The 14,349-nt window shown below is 37.9% G+C and overlaps 1 pseudogene across 1 annotated transcript; it reads right to left on the reverse strand.

The window, feature by feature from the left end:
- Positions 1-50: 50 nt before the first annotated feature.
- LOC309667578 (cleavage and polyadenylation specificity factor subunit 5 pseudogene) lies at positions 51-12,615 on the reverse strand (annotated as a pseudogene). The gene has a single exon. The product of its transcript is annotated as a cleavage and polyadenylation specificity factor subunit 5 pseudogene (transcript).
- Between the last annotated feature and the right edge of the window lie 1,734 nt (positions 12,616-14,349).

Below are 14,349 nucleotides of genomic sequence, written 5' to 3' on the forward strand. Positions count from 1 at the left end.
TGGATAAAATCCTTTATCAGATATGTAAAAAAAAAAAAAAGTTATGTTTTTACTATACTATACTGTAGTCTATTAAGTGTGCAATAGCATTGTGTCTAAGAAAACAATGCGCATGCCTTTATTAAACATAATTTATTGCTAAAAAATGCTGACCGTCATCTGAGCCTTCAGCAAGTCATAATCTTTTTGCTGGTGGAGGGTTTGAAGTATTGCGAGAATGACCAAACTGTGACACAGAGACACCAAGTGTCTCTCCAATGCTGTTGGAAAAAAATGGCACTGATAGGCTTGCTCGACACAGAGTTGCCACAAACCTTCAGTTTGTAAAACACACAGTATCTGTGAAGTGCAATAAAACGAGGTATGCCTGTAGAGTTGTTGCAGGTGTAATTAGTTAAGATGAAGTGATATCGGAGTAGGTTAGCCTTAGTCAGAATTGGCTAATGTCTTTATAAAAAGGGGAGAGAGATAGAGAGGAGATGGCCACGTGAGGACACTGACACACAGAGAGAACGTAGAGAACCCCACGTGATGACAGAGGCAGAGACTGGAGTGAGGCATCTACAAACCAAAGAACCGTAGGACAGCTGGTAACCAGATGCGAGGCAGTGTAGCAGGGAAGAGCCAAATCTGACTCCATGTTGGATCGGTTTCTTTTACTTTAACCTTTGCTTTCCGCTTCTTTTGTTCATTAAAAGGATACTGTCTATACACAGTGGTCTGCCTCAGGGAACCCTGCCCCTCTGCCTGAATGTTAAACCGAAGTGCCTTTGCTCAGGGATGCATCCTGACCCTGTCCATCTGTGGATGGCTGCGAGAAAGAAGAAATTAACACATCCCCTCCCCGAGGCTGGCCATTCCAGGGGATATTTGCAAAACGTATGGCCTTTTTACTTTACTTCCTTATCTCCTCCCCCTCTCTGTGCTATAAAGGAAACTGGCATCTAAACCCCACTAAGATGGTTATTTTGAGACATTAGTCTGCCATCTTCTCGGTCTGCCGGCTTTCCGAATAAAGTTGTATTCCTTGCTTCAACACCTCGTCTCCTGATTTATTGGCCTGTCATGAGGTGAGCAGAGCAAGCTTGGACTTGGTAACAGAAGAGGCAAGGAAGGCTTCTCCCCTAAACGTTTCAGAATGAGCATGACCTTGCTCACACCTTGATTTTGGACTTTTAGACTCCAGAGCTGGGAGACAATAAATTTATATTGTTTTAAGCCACCCAATTTGTGGTACTCTGTGTGTACCAAATATAGGGGGCCCCATACATGGGAAACAGCTAGGTGTATAAAGATTCAATTTTTGTTTTCCAGTTTCAGTTCAAATGCAGCTGCTTATGTGTCCTAGTTTCATGACCCTGGAGCAGTTAAGTGTGGTGGGTAAGTGCACAGGCTCTGTAGCCAGACTGCCTCGCCTGAGATTTGTGCTTTACCTCCTACAAGCTGTGGGCCTTGGACAATTTGCTTACTCTCTCTGTGCCTCAATTTCCCAATCTATGATATGGGAATAATAATAGGCCATGGAGCCTTGTGAGGGTTAAAACAGTAAATCCAGGCAGTGTTTACATCAGACACAGAGTGATTAAATAGGTAACCATAAATATTAGTTCTTTTTATCTGGCCTATTTCAGCTAAGCCAAGGTAGAGCACAGAGAGGCGATTCCTGAGGGTGAAATGTCTCTAGGCTTTGTGTCCAAGTTACCTGTGGTGACACGGTACTTGCTAGAGTGACAGAAAGATGGGACAGATTGCCACACATGGTTCCAGGAGAAAGCAGAGGGCTCCTTAAAATCAAAACTCTCAGAGTGTAAAGATTGGGGGAGTAGAGGGAATTCCTTGGTGGTTCAGTGGTTAGGACTTGGCGCTCTCACTGTGCCAAGTGAGAGCCTGGGGGTCCAGGTTCAATCCCTGGTGAGGGAACTAAGATCCCATAAGCAGCATGGCACGACCACCCCTCACAGAATGGGGGGAGTATAGTACAATTAAATTTTTATTTCCAGTTGAATCAAACTTTTACTTTACAAATATAAAAATATAACCAAAACTTCAGTTTCTTTTATACATTTTTCTATAAACTTAATGCCAGAGAAATTCTCAAAGCCAAACTATAAATGCTTGTACACTATGATGTGAACACAGCAGCCAAAGTTTAAGTTTTTAAATGCACTGATCTTTCCCTTAACAGACCATAATACATTTTCCCAATTTAGCTCTAGTCTTACGATACAATCCATCACTAAAATTCAAACTACATCTAAACTGGCTTAATCTAGACTTACTTAGGTTTTAGTCAGTTTTTTCACAAAAGCAAGCTAGATAAATATAAGCTAATAGTAAAATGTGTTTTATGGCTCAAGTCAAATTACAGTATTATGCTTCTCATTACATATTTAGCAAAGGCAAATTGCTTCAAATGAGTCCAGTTGAACCCAAATAATGAGTAATGTAAAACATGTGGAATAATTATAGGAAATCAAACCTTATGCTTATATAAGCTGACTTGTATTACAGTCAAAACCCACTAAGCCTTCTCTGACAATGGGACATAGAAAATTTTGCACTCTCTGAAGCAGTCTTAGTGATGGGCACATACTGTTCCAAACACTATGAACTAGTGAAAACATCAAGTTTGAGGAACTCCAACATGGAAAATGTACTCCAAGAATTTCATCTCAAAAAATGAAGTCATTAAAAACCTGAGAGTGTAAGAGTTGCACCATTTAAGAAAGGGAATTTTAAACTGATTGCCTGCTGGCCAGCTGAATTTGGAGGACCTCTACCTCTCACTTCTAACTAACCATGTAAGAAAACAGACTGGCTAGTTTGGGTATGTTTTATCCAAATAAAAGGCTAACTTAACAGAACCCTTAAATATAAAAAATAATAACTGAACCATACAACGCTAATTACAAGGGAAGACAATGATAAAAAGTAAAAAGTCTTTTAACTACTGTTAAAAGTACGAATTCATACACAGGATTATCATAATGCTATTTTAAGTATTATCTACTTTTAAAAAATCACAAGTCTTCATCACATAGAAAAAAATACAGATTTCACTTTTCTTTCAAGGGATGTCAATCCTAAATATGATTTAAAACATTTGAGTAAAACTGTTTAGTTTTTCCCCTCAACCTACTGAATATTTTCCAATGCCATTTAGTAGTTTTATATAGACTATTCACGACTTAGATTACTCAGGGAAAAGACCACGGCATATTTTGTAATTATACAATACAAAAGAGGGCTTTCATTTACAAACAAACCTGGAACATAGAAGGCATTCAAAAATATAAGTTAATCAAGAGCTCATTTAAAAACTAGTCAGTATTTATTATATAGAGAATTGGAATTCCCATTTTAAGACTGTTGGTTCTTGAAGAAGTGTGATAAGAACTTACCTAACAAAAGTGTTAAATGGTACCCTTGTACCCTCTTTCTAATGGAATACATCAAATTTGAACTTCCCTAGTTCTATTTTCATCAGGAAACCTAACAAGAGAGCATTGGGATACAACTATAACCAACCAGTTCAAAAACAAGTTTTAAACATTTGTGTTTGTGTTATGAATTTTACACTCAAAACCAGATCTATTATATTCCAAGGTTACTAACTCAGCCAACTTACTGTTTTTCTCACTTAAGCCCCAGGGTATGGATGACTGACTCAAGCACTTATACAACTGGGAAGTAATGCTGGAGAAAGAATTTCTAGGTCCAAGCTTAAGTTACAAAAGGACACGAGTGGCCTCGAATCAGATGACTCTTCAACCCCAACACTCCTTACTGACAGCACTTTATAAATCACACCAAGAAAAAGTCTGCCTCTCCTCACTCTCCCCACATGGCAGGAGCTAACACACCTGAAAGTGATCACTGCAGCTTTTTCACTTGGATGCCAGAAACAATCATGGAAGGTGGGCTGGATCAAGCCATCTCCATCTCTGCCTTCCCCAGCCTTGTAGGACTCTTCAGTGAGCTCACCAGTAAAATTACAGTTAAGTTAGAAACAGGTGACTGTAAACCAGAAGGGCAGGACTGTTACACTTGAAGGAGGAGGACTAGCCACAGAACTAGGGGCTTTTCCAAAGCAGATCCCTGGTCATTTTCGGTCCTGGAGACCGGTGCTCACCTACTACTAAGCACGGGCACAGCTATAGTCACTATTAGATACGTAATCGTGTGAAGCTTGGACCGGACCTCAACTAAATAAACTTCAATGCTTATAAATATAATTGCTCAACTGCTCTTGGTCTGATTTTCTCAAGTCTAAATAGGGAAGAATGTATGATGTATCTTTCACATCACCCAATATTCAGGAGAACAGCCCTGTGAACAGTACCATAAAGATGTACAACTAATCAAAAGTTCATTTCTATCTATTAAAAACATAACTGTATCAATTTCTTTAAGTAGCTGCATCTTATAAGATTTCCTTTACATTAAACCTACAGTCAGTCATTTGTAATAAGGCGTACACAACATACCATTAAACAATAACACGACCAGCAAACTCTTTTGTCTTAAGATTTTTTTTTTAATTCCCTCAAATTGGATCCTAATTTAGCAGTGTTTTGAAAAGATTTTTAAATTTGGTATTTTTCTCTTAGGCTGACAAAATCTAAGTCTGATTCAGATCATTCCAAAATATTTTTGAAAAGGCTTTGTGTCACTTGTTAAAACCAAATTTTCATCTCTTTCACTGTAACTTCACGTTAATTGAAATAACTAACTTTACAATCCAAGAGTTCAAAACCTAACAGACCCACTTTTAGAAACTTCTTTCACCTTCACAGATCACCATTTCACCACGGTCGTAAGAATAACTAAGACATAAATTCCAACAGCACAAATGTTGGAATTTGTGCATTATGGGGGGGCTCTAATGAGCGCTGGATCTGTCTCTTTTTATACCAATGCCCAAAACTTTCCCCAGCCTAGTCAATTTTAATAGTTTCCCGTATGTTTAATTAGGATCTGTTGTTTGTGAAGTAAGGTCTGGTGATACCGGTATAAAATGTACTAGTCAGTAATACACTGGGAGTTCTGCTGTAATACAACTCATTAAAAGTGTAAAATCGGTACAGGAGTCGCACCTTGAACTCACTCAAGCAAATCTAGTTCCCAAAAGTGACAGAAGATCCTCATCACAAAGATCTATAACACGGTCTTGGAGTATACCCCCAAGAATGGTATCAGAGCAAGGGTCCCACAAACTTGATTGACCTAAGCTTGCCGCTGTCTCTTAACATTCACCTGCCTAGTGGGGGAAAAGCAATCCTTGCCTGTAAGAATTCTACAAATTTAGTGTGAAATTAAAAAACAAAACAACAAAAAATAACAAATAGAAAGCAGTTCACTTTCTTTAATGTTGTACAAAAAAGTATGAGTAGAACCAAAAGCAAATTAAACATGATCGCATTTGTTTACACCACAATCGAGTTTTTCATATTAACTTTACTATTCAAACAATAAAAAGTAGGTGGTAATTTAGGGACTGGGGAAGAGATAAACCAAAAAAACTTTTCTAGCATGTTTATTCTACACTGTATACAGCTCTGCTCACAGAGACGGCGTCTCTTACTTCTCTGCTGCGCAGGAATTCAGTTGTATGTAAAATTGAACCTGCTCAAAAGCTGCGGGAGACTAGAAATGACGGGTCCATATCCGTGTGCACTGTCCTACAGTTCAAACAGTGGTGCAGCTACCAGCTTGTAATTTTTAGGGACTGCACACAAGGCTTTCTCTTGAAGCTGAACCAAAACCAACTTACGTTCCTTAGGTTTTGTAATATGTGCAGGTATATACGGACACTGAGGAAGGTCAGCATTCGTTCTCCAGCGGTCACCAGTGCAGTCATCAATAACCCAGCCTTGCAGGACTCCATCTCGACAACCCTGTATCTCTGTCACTAAGAGTTTTAGTCCTTCAATTTCATCTTCTCCTGGGTTAAGCTCAACACCAGGTAATTTAAAGAAAGTTGTTCTCAGCTGCAGCAGTAACACATGGGGTAGCCGGTGCTCATGGACAATCAAAACCCCTTCTACAGTCCTCCTGATGCCAATTTTATCAAATTCCTCCCGCATGCGCGGAAATCTGGCTGCAACGGAGCTGTCCTTCTCGTAGAGGCGCACTTTTGTACCAAAAGTGTAATTGGTAAGAGGGTACAGGTTGGTGGTGCGCTCCAGGGTGAGGGGCTCTGTCCGCTGGATGTACTTGCGGTCGAGCTGGTTGACCCCGCGGGGCCAGCCGGTCTGCTAGCGATTGCGCGGCGCCGCGGACATGCTGGCGAGCTCGGCACAAGCGGCGAGCGGAAAAGGAGAGGCGGGGAGACTTTCCCTGCGCTGGCAGCGGTGACCTGCGTCCCACTCAGCAGCCGCCGCCAGCCATGAACAAGAAAGCGCCGGAGGAGCAGTACCGTTAAATTTAAAACAGAGTCTACTTAGTGTGAAGGCCATTTGGAAGGAAATATTCAGATATTCCTGGGGTGCTTCACAAGACAAAGAGCTAGACGAAGTCTCCCCACAATCCTCTTTTTTTAACTAAGCCCACATCAGATCAGAGAAACAATTAGCATAGAGTCGTTCCAGAGGTTCCACAATCTTGAAATTCTTATAACCGGCATCCCTAGTCTCTCGATATTGCCTTTCTATTTCTTCTTGAGTAAGCTCTTGGAAGGCTTTGAATAGTGTAATGACATGATGTAATATGTTTTTACATTACTATTTTGGCTGTGTTATGTTTATCATATAGCCAGAGGTCTATTAGGAGGCTATTGTAGCACTCCGGAAAAGATATGATTTTGGCTTGGACCATGGTAATATCAGTGGATATGGTAAGAAGTGGGAAGATGTGGGTTGTGAAAGAAAGATTTAAGAATGACACCAAGAGTTTTGGTCTGAGCAACTGAAGATACGACAATGTTTTTGCTAAGTGATGAATGATTGAACAAGTTCATGAATGATCCCACCATCTGTCTATTCATTCCATGGATGTCAGATAATTCATATCTGTATTACTGAATGACTTGTAAAGACCCTTTACCAGGAGTGAGGCAGTTTTCCTTGTGGTTACCAGTCTCCAAGGCAGTACATACTTCAGACTGTGTTGGCCCCAGTCAGCCAGCAGAGGGCAGCAGAGGTGGCTGATCCATAGAACAAGGATTTGTTTTTTTGCTTCAAATGTTAAATTATCCTGGAGTTATCCTAAAGCCCATGGGTGCAGATTGTTTGGGATAACAGGTGGCTTTATCTTATTACATTAAATGTAGTTGATATTGCATGTCTTTTATTACAACCTACTGTGACTTTGGGACATTATGGCCAGAACACTTGTGAGGGAGATATAACAAGTGGATGTTACTGTATATCTCTCCAGGGAACATGTTCTCAGAATTGACTTCTTCATGCATCAGATCTCTCTCTTTTTTTTTTTTGGCTTCACCGCCCGGTTTGTGGGATCTTAGTTCTCCAGCTAGGGATCGAAACTGTGACCCCTGCAGTGTGGAAGCACAGAGTTCTAACCACTAGTCTGCCAGGGAATTCCCCAGATATCTCTGACACAGGGATTCCTACTCTGCCATTGTGTCCGCTTCCCTAAATGTTTTTCTTAAATATGACATAAAATTAAAGTAAAAAGCAATTCCTTAAAAATCACAAGCAAAATGGAACAAAAACAAATTGTGTTTTAAGTTGATGGCTGAACCATACAGAAATAAATTATTGCAACTAACTTTAAAGCACAGCAATTTATTATATGTCCATTGTGTGATATATCCTAAAGATAAAAATAAGTAGGGACTTCCCTGGGGGTCCAGTAGTTAGGACTCCGTGCTTCCACTGCAGGGGGCACGGGTCGATCCCTGGTTGGGGAACTAGTATCCTTCTGCTGTGTGGTGTGGCCAAAATATTAAAAAAAAAAAAAAAAGATAAAAATAAGTAGAATTGACACTAAAACTTACAAAATTTTCAGTAATAACATTATTGATAATAATATTAATATTTTCTGAAATTATTCTATATGTATGCACACATATACATGATTATGCAATTAAATAAACAATAGGTTGATAATTTAAATAGTTATACTAATGTCATAATGACATAGACATAATGTTCCTAATGTCATTAGGAACCAGGATTTTCACTGTAAGAGAGACGAATTTCAAATAAAGGAAAACAAAGACATTAAGTAAAAATCATGTAATCTGAAACTTGTATTGGAAATATCAATATAAACTCATGATGAATTTTCTCCTTAGGGGAAATAACACACAAACACATATTTTTCAGATCACACATGCATTTCATGTCCAAGCTGGAAACCCTGGAAACAGTGATGAACCCAGGTTATGATCTCTAAATATAATTTCCCAATGAAGGAAAACATTGCCCTTGGAGAAATGGTTGATTCCAAGTCCGGGAAAGGAAAGGAACAAGGTAAGCCTAGATCTTATTGAACTGGAAAGAAAGGAAACTTTCAAAGACTAGTGGAATCATGTCCAAAGGACTCAGAAGCTAACTTGAAGGGACTCCCACTGACCAGGAATAATAATTTCAGTGGATAGAAACATTTCGAATGTAATAAAACCCAAGATTTCATGACGATATCAAAAATATAAAGATCTTTGGTAACCAACTCATCGTTCTGAAAACCGGTAAATAAAGGAAAAGATAGCATTTATTCTCCCTTTCCTGTACTAACTCTATCTCACCAAAGAGGTATTACGGGTAAGTACTTTGTAGACGATTTCTAGCTAATGAATGCAGAAAGAATGATAGATTTAGAATATCACCATTTTTGGCCTGTGTCACATATCTATTGGACAGTGCCAGTCTGGAGCGTGGTTTGGAAGGAAATGTCGTGGATGGTCCAGCTTGCCTCAAGGCCAGATGGTGCTCCTGAGCCTGGACTCAGATTTTGGTTTGGAGCAGTGGTTTTCAAAGTTTGGTCCCCAAAACAGCATCATTGGCATTACTTAAGAATTCTTAGGCTGCATCCAAGACTGCTCTTAAAAATAAAGTCTAATAATCTGAAAAAAAAATCACCATTTTGTAACTCAATGCACTTAGGCAAAGGTCATGAACGGCTGCTGAAACAAATAAGTGAATAGCTGATAGGGAGCATTATAATGGTAGGAAAAGTCTGACAATAACTAGACTCTATGGAGTCTTTTCTGATTGATCTTGACCATCAGAAAAGAGAGATAATCATACTTTACTTGCCTCCTAATGTGATGCAGTAGAAAGTGCACAAACACGATTGTGAAATGTTCTTGCTATAGAATTAAACCTGAACCTGATCAAGATTCTTGATCTAATTGCAAGTTTACAGAAAATACAGACTGTAGAAAAATAGGGTAAACAGCACGAAGGCTTCAGAAAAACAAATTAAACAAATCCAGAATGTGTGAAAATCTGCAGGACAAACAACCCGATTTTTTTTCAACACATATATTGAACAGAGATAAAAAGAAAAAAAAGAGTGGCAGGTCTTGTTTGAATTTTTATTCAAACAAATCAACAATAAAGAGATGCTTGTAGGGAAATTGAATGCTGTCTAGATGTTCTACAACAGAAAGAAATTGTTAATTATTTTATCTATGTTAATTGCACTGAGTATATTTTTTAAAGTCATCTTTTAGAGATACATAATGAAGTATTTCCAGGTAAAATATTAGGATATATGGAATTTTTAAAGAAATAATCCAGTAGGTGATGGTGTGTGTTGGGTGTGTAGGGGGTATACTACCTCTTTTTCTTTTTTTAATTTTTTAAATTATTTTTTTGAATTTTATTTTATTTTATTTTTATACAGCAGGTTCTTATTAGTTATCTGTTTTATACATATTAGTGTATATATGTCAATCCCAATCTCCCAATTCATCCCCCTTACCCTTGCTTTCCCCCCTTGGTGTCCATACATTTGTTCTCTATGTCTGTGTCTCTATTTCTGCCTTGCAAACAGGTTCATCTGTACCATTTATCTAGATTCTACATATATGCATTAATGTATGATATTTGTTTTTCTCTTTCTGACTTACTTCACTCTGTATGACAGACTCTAGGTCCATCCACATCTCTACAAATGACCCAATTTCGTTCCTTTTTATGGCTGAGTAATATTCCACTGTATATACGTACCACATCTTCTTTATCTATTCCTCTGTTGATGGACATTTAGGTTGCTTCCACATTCTGGCTGTTGTAAAGAGTGCTGCAGTGAACATTGGGGGTGCATGTGTCTTTTTGAATTATGGTTTTTTCTGGGTATGTGCCTAGTAGTGGGATTGCTGAGTCATATGGTAATTCTGTTTTTAGTTTTTTAAGGAGCCTCCATACTGTTCTCCATAGTGGCTGTATCAATTTACATTCCCACCAACAGGGCAAGAGGGTTCCCTTTTCTCCACACCCCTCCAGCATTTGTTGTTTGTAGATTTTCTGATGATGCCCATTCTAACCAGTGTGAGGTGATACCTCATTGTTATTTTGATTTGAATTTCTCCAATAATTAGTGATGTTGAGCAGCTTTTCATGGGCATGTTGGCCATCTGTATGTCTTCTTTGGAGAAATGTCTATTTAGGTCTTCTGCCCATTTTTTGATTGCGTTGTTTGTTTTTTGATATTGAGCTCCATGAGCTGCTTGTATATTTTGGAGATTAATCGTTTGTCCATTGATTCATTGGCAAATATTTTCTCCCATTCTGAGGGTTGTCTTTTTATCTTGTTTATAGTTTCCTTTGCTGTGCAAAAGCTTTGAAGTTTCATTAGGTCCCATTTGTTTATTTTTGTTTTTATTTCCATTACTCTAGGAGGTGGGTCAAAAAGATCTTGCTGTGATTTATGTCATAGAGTGTTCTCCCTATGTTTTCCTCTAAGAGTTTTAGAGTGTCCAGTCTTACATTTAGATCTTTAATCCATTTTGAATTTATTTTTGTGTATGGTGTTAGGGAGTGTTCTAATTTCATTCTTTTACTTGTAGTTGTCCAGTTTTCCCAGCACCACTTATTGAAGAGACTGTCTTTTCTCCATTGTATATCCTTGCCTCCTTTGTCATAGATTAGTTGACCATAGATGTGTGGGTATATCTCTGGGCTTTCTATCCTGTTCCATTGATCTATATTTATGTTTTTGTGCCAGTACCATATTGTCTTGATTACTGTAGCTCTGTAGTATAGTCTGAAGTCAGGGAGTCTGATTCCTCTAGCTCCGTTTTTTTCCCTCAAGATTGCTTTGGCTATTCGGGGTCGTTTGTGACTCCATACAAATTTTAATATTTTTTGTTCTAGTTCTGTAAAAAATGCCATTAGTAATTTGATAAGGATTGCCTTGAATCTGTAGATTGCTTTGGGTAGTATAGTCATTTTCACAATATTGATTCTTCCAATCCAAGAACATGGTATATCTCTCCATCTGTTCATGTCATCTTTGACTTCTTTCATCAGTGTCTTATAGTTTTATGAGTACAGGTCTTTTACCTCCTTAAGTATGTTTATTCCTAGGCATTTTATTCTTTTTGCTGCAATGGTGAATGGGATTGTTTCCTTAATTTCTCTTTCTGATCTTTCATCGTTAGTGTATAGGAATGCAAGAGATTTCTGTGCATTAATTTTGTATCCTGCAACTTTACCACATTCATTGATTAGCTCTAGTAGCTCTCTGGTGGCATCTTTAGGATTATCTATGTATAGTATCATGTCATCGGTAAAACAGTGACAGTTCTACTTCTTCTTCTCCAATTTGTATTCCTTTTATTTCTTTTTCTTCTCTGATTGCCATGGCTAGGACTTCCAAAACCATGTTGAATAATAGTGGGGAGAGTGGACATCCTTGTTCCTGATCTTAGAGGAAATGCTTTCAGTTTTTCACCACTGAGAATGAAGTTTGCTGTGGGTTTGTCATATATGGCCTTTATTATGTTGAGGTAGGTTCCCTCTATGCCCACTTTCTGGAGAGTTTTTTTTTTTTTTATCATAAATTGGTGTTGAATTTTGTCAAAAGCTTTTCCTGCATCTATTGAGATGATCATATGGTTTTTTATTCTTCAGTTTGTTAATATGGTGTATCACATTGATTGATTTGCATATATTGAAGAATCCTTGCATCCCTGGGATAAATCCTGCTTGATCATGGTGTATGATCCTTTTAATGTGTTGTTGGATTCTGTTTGCTAGTATTTTGTTGAGGATTTTTGCTTCTATATTCATCAGTGATATTGGTCTGTAATTTTCTTTTTTGTAGTATCTTTGTCTGGTTTTGGTATCAGGGTGATGGTGGCCTAATAGAATGAGTTTGGGAGTGTTCCTTCCTCTGCAATTTTTTGGAAGAGTTTCAGAAGGATGGGTGTTAGCTCTTCTCTAAATGTTTGATAGAATTCACCTGTGAAGCCATCTGGTCCTGGACTTTTGTTTGTTGAAGATTTTTCATCACAGTTTCAATTTCATTACTTGTGATTGGTCTGTTCATATTTTCTATTTCTTCCTGGTTTAGTCTTGGAAGATTATACCTTTCAAAGAATTTGTCCATTTCTTCCAGGTTGTACATTTTATTGGCATGGAGTTGCTTTTAGTAGTCTCTTAGGATGCTTTGTATGTCTGCGGTGTCTGTTGTAACTTCTCCTTTTTCATTTCTAATTTTATTGATTTGAGTCCTCTCCCTCTTTTTCTTATTGAGTCTGGCTAATGGTTTATCACTTTTGTTTCTCTTCTCAAAGAACCAGCTTTTAGTTTTATTGATCTTTGCTATTGTTTTCTTTGTTTCTATTTCATTTATTTCTGCTCGGATCTTTATGATTTCTTTCCTTCTGCTAACTTTGGGTTTTGTTTGTTCTTCTTTCTCTAGTTCCTTTAGGTGTAATGTTAGATTGTTTATTTGAGATTTTTCTTGTTTCTTGAGGTAGGCTTGTATTGCTATAAACGTCCCTCTTAGAACTGCTTTTGCTGCATCCCATAGATTTTGGGTCATCGTGTTTTTGTTGTCATTTGTCTCTAGATACGTTTTGATTTCCTCTTTGATTTCTTCAGTGATCTCTTGGTTATTTAGTAACATATTGTTTAGCCTCCATGTGTTTGGGTTTTTTATGTTTTTTTCTCTGTAATAGATTTCTAATCTCATAGCGTTGTGGTTGGAAAAGATGCTTGATATGATTTCAATTTTCTTAAATTTACTGAGGTTTGATTTGTGACCCAAGATGTGATCTATCCTGGAGAATGTTCCATGTGCACTTGAGAAGAAAATGTAATCTGCTGTTTTCCAATGGAATGTCTTATAAATATCAATTGAATCTATCTGGTCTAATGTGTCATTTAAAGCTTGTGTTTCCTTATTCATTTTCTGTCTGGATGATCTGTCCATCGGTGTAAGTGAAGTGTTAAAGTCCCCCACTATTATTGTGTTACTGTCGTTTTGCTCTTTTATAGCTGTTAGCATTTGCCTTATGTATTGAGGTGCTCCTATGTTGGGTGCATATATATTTATAATTGTTATATCTTCTTCTTGATTGATCCCTTGATCATTATGTAGTGTCCTTCCTTGCCTCTTGTAACATTCTTCATTATAAAGTCTATTTTATCTGATATGAGTATAGCTACTCCAGCTTTCTTTTGATTTCCATGTGCATGGAATATCTTTTTCCATCCCCTCACTTTCAGTCTGTATGTGTCCCTAGGTCTGAAGCAGGTCTCTTGTAGACAGCATTTACATGGGTCTTGTTTTTGTATCCATTCAGCAAGCCTGTGTCTTTTGGTTGGAACATTTAATCCATTCACATTTAAGGTAATTATTGATATGTATGTTCCTATGACCATTTTCTTAATTGTTTGTGGTTTGTTTTTGTAGGTCCTTTTCTTCTCTTGTGTTTCCCACTTAGAGAAGTTCCCTTAGCATTTGTTGTAGAGCTGGTTTGGTGGTGCTGAATTCTCTTAGCTTTTGCTTGTCTGTAAAGCTTTTGATTTCTCCATCGAATCTGAATGAGATCCTTGCCGGGTAGTGTAATCTTAGCTGTAGGTTCTTCCCTTTCATCACTTGAACTATATCATGCCACTCCCTTCTGGCTTGTAGAGTTTCTGCTGAGAAATCAGCTGTTAACCTTATGGGAATTCCCTTGTATGTTATTTGTTGTTTTTCCCTTGTTGTTTTTAATAATTTTTCTTTGTCTTTAATTTTTGTCAATTTGATTACTATTTGTCTCAGCATGTTTCTCCTTGGGTTTAACCCACCTGGGACTCTCTGCATGTCTTGGACTTGGGTGGCTCTTTCTTTTCCCATGTTAGGGAAGTTTTCAACTATAATCTCTTCAAATATTTTCTCAGGTCCTTTCTCTCTCTCTTCTCCTTCTGTGACCCCTATAAT

This window comes from Balaenoptera physalus, assembly GCF_965194825.1.
Source record: "Balaenoptera physalus genome assembly, chromosome: 10".
In the NCBI taxonomy this organism is placed as follows: Eukaryota; Metazoa; Chordata; class Mammalia; order Artiodactyla; family Balaenopteridae; genus Balaenoptera; species Balaenoptera physalus.